Source organism: Bos indicus x Bos taurus, chromosome 14 (assembly GCF_003369695.1).
Source record: "Bos indicus x Bos taurus breed Angus x Brahman F1 hybrid chromosome 14, Bos_hybrid_MaternalHap_v2.0, whole genome shotgun sequence".
Taxonomy (NCBI): domain Eukaryota; kingdom Metazoa; phylum Chordata; class Mammalia; order Artiodactyla; family Bovidae; genus Bos; species Bos indicus x Bos taurus.
The window spans coordinates 23775318-23783968 of record NC_040089.1 but is presented as its reverse complement, the minus strand read 5'-3'; positions in this window follow the sequence as shown (position 1 = coordinate 23783968).

Sequence of the window (8651 nt, the reverse complement as noted above, 5' to 3'; positions counted from 1 at the left end):
TACCCAGCTGTGGATGTGACTGGTGATAGAAGCAAGGTCCGATGCTGTAAAGAGCAATATTGCATAGGAATCTGGAATGTCAGGTCCATGAATCAAGGCAAATTGCAAGTGGTCAAACAAGAGATGGCAAGAGTGAATGTCGACATTCTAGGAATCAGCGAACTGAAATGGACTGGAATGGGTGAATTTAACTCAGATGACCATTATATCTACTACTGTGGGCAGGAATCCCTCAGAAGGAATGGAGTGGCCATCATGGTCAACAAAAGAGTCTGAAATGCAGTACTTGGATGCAATCTCAAAAACGACAGAATGATCTCTGTTCGTTTCCAAGGCAAACCATTCAATATCACAGTAATCCAAGTCTATGCCCCAACCAGTAATGCTGAAGAAGCTGAAGTTGAATGGTTCTGTGAAGACCTACAAGACCTTTTAGAACTAACACCCAAAAAAGATGTCCTTTTCATTATAGGGGACTGGAATGCAAAAGTAGGAAGTCAAGAAACACCTGGAGTAACAGGCAAATTTGGCCTTGGAATACGGAATGAAGCAGGGCAAAGACTAATAGAGTTTTGCCAAGAAAATGCACTGGTCATAACAAACACCCTCTTCCAACAACACAAGAGAAGACTTTATACATGGACATCACCAGATGGTCAACACCAAAATCAGATTGATTATATTCTTTGCAGCCAAAGATGGAGAAGCTCTATACAGTCAGCAAAAACAAGACCAGGAGCTGACCGTGGCTCAGATCATGAACTCCTTATTGCCAATTTCAGACTTAAATTGAAGAAAGTAGGGAAAACCACTAGACCATTCAGGTATGACCTAAATCAAATCCCTTATGATTATACAGTGGAACTGAGGAATAGATTTAAGGGACTAGATCTGATAGATAGAGTGCCTGATGAACTATGGAATGAGGTTCGTGACATTGTACAGGAGACAGGGATCAAGACCATTCCCATAGAAAAGAAATGCAAAAAAGCAAAATGGCTGTCTGGGGAAGCCTTACAAATAGTTGTGAAAAGAAGAGAAGCGAAAAGCAAAGGAGAAAAGGAAAGATATAAGCATCTGAATACAGAGTTCCAAAGATACCAAGAAGAAATAAGAAAGCCTTCTTCAGCCATCAATGCAAAGAAATAGAGGAAAACAACAGAATGGGAAAGACTAGGGATCTCTTCAAGAAAATCAGAGATACCCAAGGAACATTTCATGCAAAGATGAGCTCGATAAAGGACAGAAATGGTATGGACCTAACAGAAGCAGAAGATATTAAGAAGAGATGGCAAGAATACACAGAAGAACTGTACAAAAAATATCTTCACGACCCAGATAATCACGATGGTGTGCTCACTGACCTAGAGCCAGACATCCTGGAATGTGAAGTCAAGTGGGCCTTAGAAAGCATCACTACGAACAAAGCTAGTGGACGTGATGGAATTCCAGTTGAGCTATTTCAAATCCTGAAAGATGATGCTGTGAAAGTGCTGTACTGAATATGCCAGCAAATTTGGAAAACTCAGCAGTGGCCACAGGACTGGAAAAGGTCAGTCTTCATTCCAATCCCAAAGAAAGGCAATGCCAAAGAATGCTCAAACTACTGCATAATTGCACTCATCTCACACGCTAGTAAAGTAATGCTCAAAATTCTCCAAGCCAGGCTTCAGCAATATGTGAACTGTGAACTTCCTGATGTTCAAGCTGGTTTTAGAAAAGGCAGAGGAACCAGAGATCAAATTGCAGATCCGCTGGATCATGGAAAAATCAAGAGAGTTCCAGAAAAACATCTATTTCTGCTTTATTGACTATGCCAAAGCCTTTGACTGTGTGGATCACAATAAACTGTGGAAAATTATGAAAGAGATGGGAATACCAGACCACCTTATCTATCTCTTGAGAAACCTATATGCAGGTCAGGGAGCAACAGTTAGAACTGGACATGGAACAACAGACTGGTTCCAAATAGGAAAAGGAGTATGTCAAGGCTGTATATTGTCACCCTGCTTATTTAACTTCTATACAGAGTACATCATGAGAAACACTGGACTGGAAGAAACACAAACTGGAATCAAGATTGCCGGGAGAAATATCAATAACCTCAGATATGCAGATGACACCACCCTTATGGCAGAAAGTGAAGAGGAACTCAAAGCCTCTTGATGAAAGTGAAAGAGGAGAGTTAAAAAGTTGGCTTAAAGCTCAACATTCAGAAAATGAAGATCATGGCATCTGGCCCCATCACTTCATGGGAAATAGATGGGGAAACAGTGGAAACAGTGTCAGACTTTATTTTTCTGGGGTCCAAAATCACTACAGACGGTGACTGCAGCCATGAAGTTAAAAGATGCTTACTCCTTGGAAGGTAAGTTATGACCAACCTAGATAGCATATTCAAAAGCAGAGACATTACTTTGCCAACAAAGGTCCATCTAGTCAAGGCTATGGTTTTTCCTGTGGTCATGTATGGATGTGAGAGTTGGACTGTGAAGAAGGCTGAGCGCCAAAGAATTGATGAACTGTGGTGTTGAAGAAGACTCTTGAGAGTCCCTTGGACTGCAAAGAGATCCAACCAGTCCATTCTGAAGGAGATCAGCCCTGGGATTTCTTTGAAAGGAATGATGCTAGAGCTGAAACTCCAGTACTTTGGCCACCTCATGCGAAGAGTTGACTCATTGGAAAAGACTCTGATGCTGGGAGGGATTTGGGGCAGGAGGAGAAGGGGACGACAGAGGATGAGATGGCTGGATGGCATCACTGACTCGATGGACGTGAGTCTGAGTGAATTCCAGGAGTTGGTGATGGACAGGGAGGCCTGGCGTGCTGCGATTCCTGGGGTCGCAAAGAATCGGACACAACTGAGTGACTGATCTGATCTGATTTCTACATTTATACAAAGAAAGTTTAATTTGCAATAAACTAGAGGAAATTTTTGAACTAAAAGAATAAAAATTCCAAAATGCAATAATTTTCAGGAAATGAGTTATATTTTAACAGTTCTGTAGGTAAAAATCTTCACAAATTTTTGACATCTCTGCCTTCTTAAACCAAGTATTCAAACAACTATATACATTTTCCTTGTCATAAATTTCCATTAATTTTCCTTAATGCCTAAGGAGAATTAACATATTTCTGTCTATCTGGGTTGACCCCGGGAGTGGCTTTTGAATGGCACTTATCTCTAAGTAAACTAGTCCCCACACCCCTACTGGGCATCACCTTCCACTTCACTCATCGAGGAAAGGTCCTGCTACTTCTAATCGGGCCCCTCTTATTTTCAGTTGTCAAGCTTCAGGAGGGTCTTTTATGAGTTCACTTGTTCATTTATTCTGCCTCGTTCACTGAGTACCTACTCTGTGTGGCAGGCTTCCCCAGTGGCACGGTGATAAAGAACCCACCTGCCAGTGCAGGAGACACAAATTCAATCCCTGGGGAAGAAAATGGCAAGTCACTCCAGTATTCTTGCCTGGAAAATTCCATGGACAGAGAAGCCTGGTGGGCTACAGTCCATGGGGTCACAAAGAGTTGGACGTGACTGAGCACACACACACACCCCACACACATTCTGTGTGGCACTAGAAACACAGCAGCAAATAAGGCAGTCACTTAGTCAGGGATGAGATCTTTGTGACAACTTTCAGCCACACAGGGGCTTCGGTTTTGCTTGGTCTTGCCTGTTTCCTAGTTGTCGGAAATCTAGCTTCTCATCTTGTAGGTTGACAAGGTTTAGAAACTGCAGAGTCTGTTTCTCTGTGCTCTTGCATTTAGGTTGTGCGTAAATGCTAACCTATGTTTTGTTTTTCTTCAAGAAACTATTCCCTGAGGTTGACATCCTAGCTCTGTTCCCCTGGCAACCTGGTTAAGAGTCAAATGTCATATATGTTTCTAAGCAATGTTGCTTATGAGGAAAAGGATCACCAATTGGTAACTTGCAGCAGACTGAGAGGAGCTGTGAATGCATCCTAAGGGCGTGATGGGGAGGGATGACTCCCTGAGGCTGAGTAGGGGAATCTGGTATGTGGGATGCTGTAGGCAGTGCCCATGTCGGCTCTGTGGGGCAAAGACCTTGTTAAGTCCTATACTCACCCTGTCTGCATCTCCCCACCCCAGAGCTGGCCCCACAAGATTATTGATGTCTGTGCTCAAGGCTGTCTGGACTGGGGGACTGCCACCCCTTTCCCACTCCTCCTCTCAGCCTCAGAGTGGACCCCTGTCCCCTGAGTCTGAAGGTGGAGTTGAAACTAAAGGATTCTCTGGGGGCATGGGGGGTGGGGTCAGGCACTGAACTTTCTCTTCCTATTTCATTGCTTTCTGAAACGTGAGAATATATAACAATTGTTCATGTAACTATGTTCCACATTTTCAAATAGAGCAATGAAATCTGTCCAGTAGAAGCAACAAAACTGAATACATTACTGAGTCTGAAATTTGGTCACATCTATTATTTCCTTCCACCAAGTTCTCAAAAACCGCAGTTACCCTAGCCCTTTTCACATGATGGCTCCCCTTACCCTTTCCCTGTACTTAAAACACTTCATCAGGATGTTTTGGGAAGTGAAGATTCATGTAAGCATGTCATCCCCTTCTGATGTCTGTGTCAGAAGCCTTCTCTATCTCTTTTATAATTTAATAAAACTTTATTACACAAAAGGTCTGAGCGATCAAGCCTCATCACTGACCTCAGATTGAACTCTTCTTCTCCAGAGGCCAAGAATCCTGGCGTCTTTTGTGGTTCAGCAGCAACCTTTCATGTTAGGGGCTCATCCGGGATTCTTCAGGACAAGGTAAGGATGCTAGGAGCTCTAGTTCTTTGTTCTCCTAGCAAACATGCTTTCTGCTGTACTTTACTAACTCTACAGTGTGCCTGTGTGAATGAATGACACGCCCTGCAAATGAGGGAAGCAAGTGAGGAACCCTGCATTGCGGTTCCACGGTGACCTCATACAGCTTATGGCAGAAATCCTGACAGGTTTATACCAACCTGCCAATGGACTTCCCTGGTGGCTCAGTTGGTAAAGCATCTGCCTACAATGCAGGAGACCCAGGTTCAATCCCTGGGTTGAGAAGATCTCCTGTAGAAGGAAATGGCAACCCACTCCAGTATTCTTGCCTGGAAAATCCCATGGACAGAGGAACCTGGTAGGCTACAATCCAGGGGGTCGCAAAGAGTCAGCCACGATTGAGCTGGCAAGCTACAGTCCATGGGGTTGCAAAGAGTTGGACACGACTGAGCACTTACTTTCTTTGAGAAGTGAAGATTCATTTTTGCAACAGGAAAATATTATAATTGATAGTTACTCTCTCCTTGCAAAGCGAAAGTCACTCAGTCATCTGAGACTCCATTAACTGTAGCCTGCCAGGCTCCTCTGCCCATGGGACTCTCCAGACAGAATACTGGAATGGGTTGCCTGCCCTTCTCCAGGGATCTTCTCAACCCAGGGATTGAACCCAAGTCTCCAGCATCACAGGTAGATTCTTTTTTTTTTTTTTTTTGGAGGCTAATTACTTTACTGGAGAAGGCAATGGCACCCCACTTCAGTACTCTTGCCTGGAAAATCCCATGGATGGAGGAGCCTGGAAGGCTGCAGTCCATGGGGTCGCTGAGGCTCGGACATGACTGAGTGACTTCACTTTTACTTTTCACTTTCATGCATTGGAGAAGGAAATGGCAACCCACTCCAGTGTTCTTGCCTGGAGAATCCCAGGGACGAGGGAGCTTGGTGGGCTGCCGTCTATGGGGTTGCACAGAGTCGGACAAGACTGAAGTGACTTAGCAGTAATTACTTTACAATATTGTGGTGGTTTTTGCCATACACTGACATGAATTAGCCATGGGTGCACATGTGTCACCCCGTCCTGAACCTCCCTCCCACCTCCTTCCCCATCCCATTCCTCTGGGTTGTCCGAGTGCACTGGCTTTGAGTACCCTGTCTCATGCATTGAACCTGGACTGGTGATCTGCTTCACATATGATAATATACACATTTCAACGCTACCCTTTCAAATCATCCCACCCTCACCTTCTCCCACAGAGTCCAAAACTGTTCTTTACATCTGTGTCTCTTTTGCTGTCTCGAATATAGGATCATCATTGCAATCTTTCTAAATTCCATATATATACGTTCAGTTCAGTTCAGTCGCTCAGTTGTGTCCAACTCTTGGCAACCCCATGAATTGCAGCACGCCAGGCCTCCCTGTCCATCACCAACTCCTGAAATTCACTCAGACTCATGTCCATCAAGTCAGTGATACCATCCAGCCATCTCATCTTCTGTTGTCCCCTTGTCCTCCTGCCCCCAATCCCTCCTAGCATCAGGGTCTTTTCCAATGAGTCAACTCTTCGAATGAGGTGGCCAAAGTATTGGAGTTTCAGCTTCAGCATCAGTCCTTCCAATGAACACCCAGGACTGATCTCCTTTAGAATGGACTGGTTGGATCTCCTTGCAGTCCAAGGGACTCTCAAGAGTCTTCTCCAATACCATAGTTCAAAAGCATCAATTTTTCAGTGCTCAGCTTTCTTCACAGTCCAACTCTCACATCCATACATGACCACAGGAAAAACCATAGCCTTTGTTGGCTTTTCAATATACTATCTAGGTTGGTCATAACTTTCCTTCCAAGGAGTAAGCGTCTTTTAATTTCATGGCTGCAGTCACCATCTGCAGTGATTTTGGAGCCCAAAAAAATAAAGTCTGACACTGTTTCCACTGTTTCCCCATCTATTTCCCATGAAGTGATGGGGCCAGATGCCATGATCTTCGTTTTCTGAATGTTGAGCTTTAAGCCAACTTTTTAACTCTCCTCTTTCACTTTCATCAAGAGGCTTTTGAGTTCCTCTTCACTTTCTGCCATAAGGGTGGTGTCATCTGCATATCTGAGGTTATTGATATTTCTCCCGGCAATCTTGATTCCAGCTTGTGCTTCTTCCAGCTCAGCGTTTCTCATGATGTACTCTGTATAGAAGTTAAATAAGCAGGGTGACAATATACAGCCTTGACATACTCCTTTTCCTATTTGGAACCAGTCTGTTGTTCCACGTCCAGTTCTAACTGTTGCTTCCTGACCTGCATATAGGTTTCTCAAGAGGAAGTTCAGGTGGTCTGGTATTTCCCATCTCTTTCATAATTTTCCACAGTTTATTGTGATCCACACAGTCAAAGGCTTTGGCATAGTCAATAAAGCAGAAATAGATGTTTTTCTGGAACTCTCTTGCTTTTTCCATGATCCAGTGGATGTTGGCAATTTGATCTCTGGTTCCTCTGCCTTTTCTAAAACCAGCTTGAACATCTGTAAGTTCACGGTTCACATACTGCTGAAGCCTGGCTTGGAGAATTTTAAGCATTACTTTACTAGCGAGATGAGTGCAATTGTGAGGTGGTTTGAGCATTCTTTGGCATTGCCTTTCTTTGGGTTAGTATATATATACTGTTATATATACAGTAGTATTGGTGTTTTTCTTTCTGACTTACTTCACTCTGTATAATAGACTCCAGTTTCATCCACCTCATTAGAACTGATTCAAATGTGTTCTTTTTAATGGCTGAGTAATATTTCATTTTGTATACATACCACAGCTTTCTAATCCACTCGTCTGTCGATGGACATCTAGGTTGTTTATTGTAAACAGTGCTGTGATGAACATTGGGGTACATGAGTCTCTTTAAATTCTGATTTCCTTGGTGTGTATGCCCAGCAGTGGGATTGCTGGGTCGTATGGCAGTTCTATTTCCAGTTTGTTAAGAAATCTCCACACTCTTCTCCATAGCGGCTCTACTAGTTTGCATTCCCACCAATAGTGTAAGAGTGTTCTCTTTTCTGCACACCATCTCCAGGATTTATTGTTTGTAGACTTTTTGATAGTGGCCATTCTGACTGGCTTGAGATGATACCTCATTGTGGTTTTTGATTTGCATTTCTGTGATAATGAGCAATGTTGAGCATCTTTTCATGTGTTTGTTGGTCATCTGTATGTCTTCTTTGGAGAAATGTCTGTTTAGTTCTTTGGCTAATTTTTTGATTGGGTCATTTATTTTTCTAGTATTGAACTGCTTGAGCTGCTTATATATTTTTGATATTAATTATTTGTCAGTTGCTTCATTTGCTATTATTTTCTCCCATTCTGAAGGCTGTCTTTTCACCTTACTTTTAGTTTCCTTTGTTGTGCAAAAGTTTTTAAGTTTAATTAGGTCCCATTTGTTTATTTTTGCTTTTATATCCATTACTCTGGGAGATGGGTCATAAAGGATCTTGCTGTGATTTATGTCAGAGTGCATTCTGCCTATTTTTCCCTCTGGGAGTTTTATAGTTTCTGGTCTTACATTTACATCTTTAATCCATTTTGAGTTTATTTTTGTGTATGGTGTTAGAAAGTGTTCTGGTTTCATTCTTTTACAGGTGGTTGATCAGTTTACCCAGCACCACTTGTTAAAGAGATTGTCTTTTCTCCATTGTATATTTTTGCCTCCTTTGTCAAAGATAAGGTGTCCATAGGTGCATGGATTCATCTCTGGGTTATCTATTTTGTTCCATTGATCTATATTTCTGTCTTTGTGCCATGCAAGTGGATTTATTACCATCTGAGCCATCAAGGAAGAAAAGTTTTCCTAATCCAAGGCAATAAAAATAGTCATGTTAAAATGTTAAATATA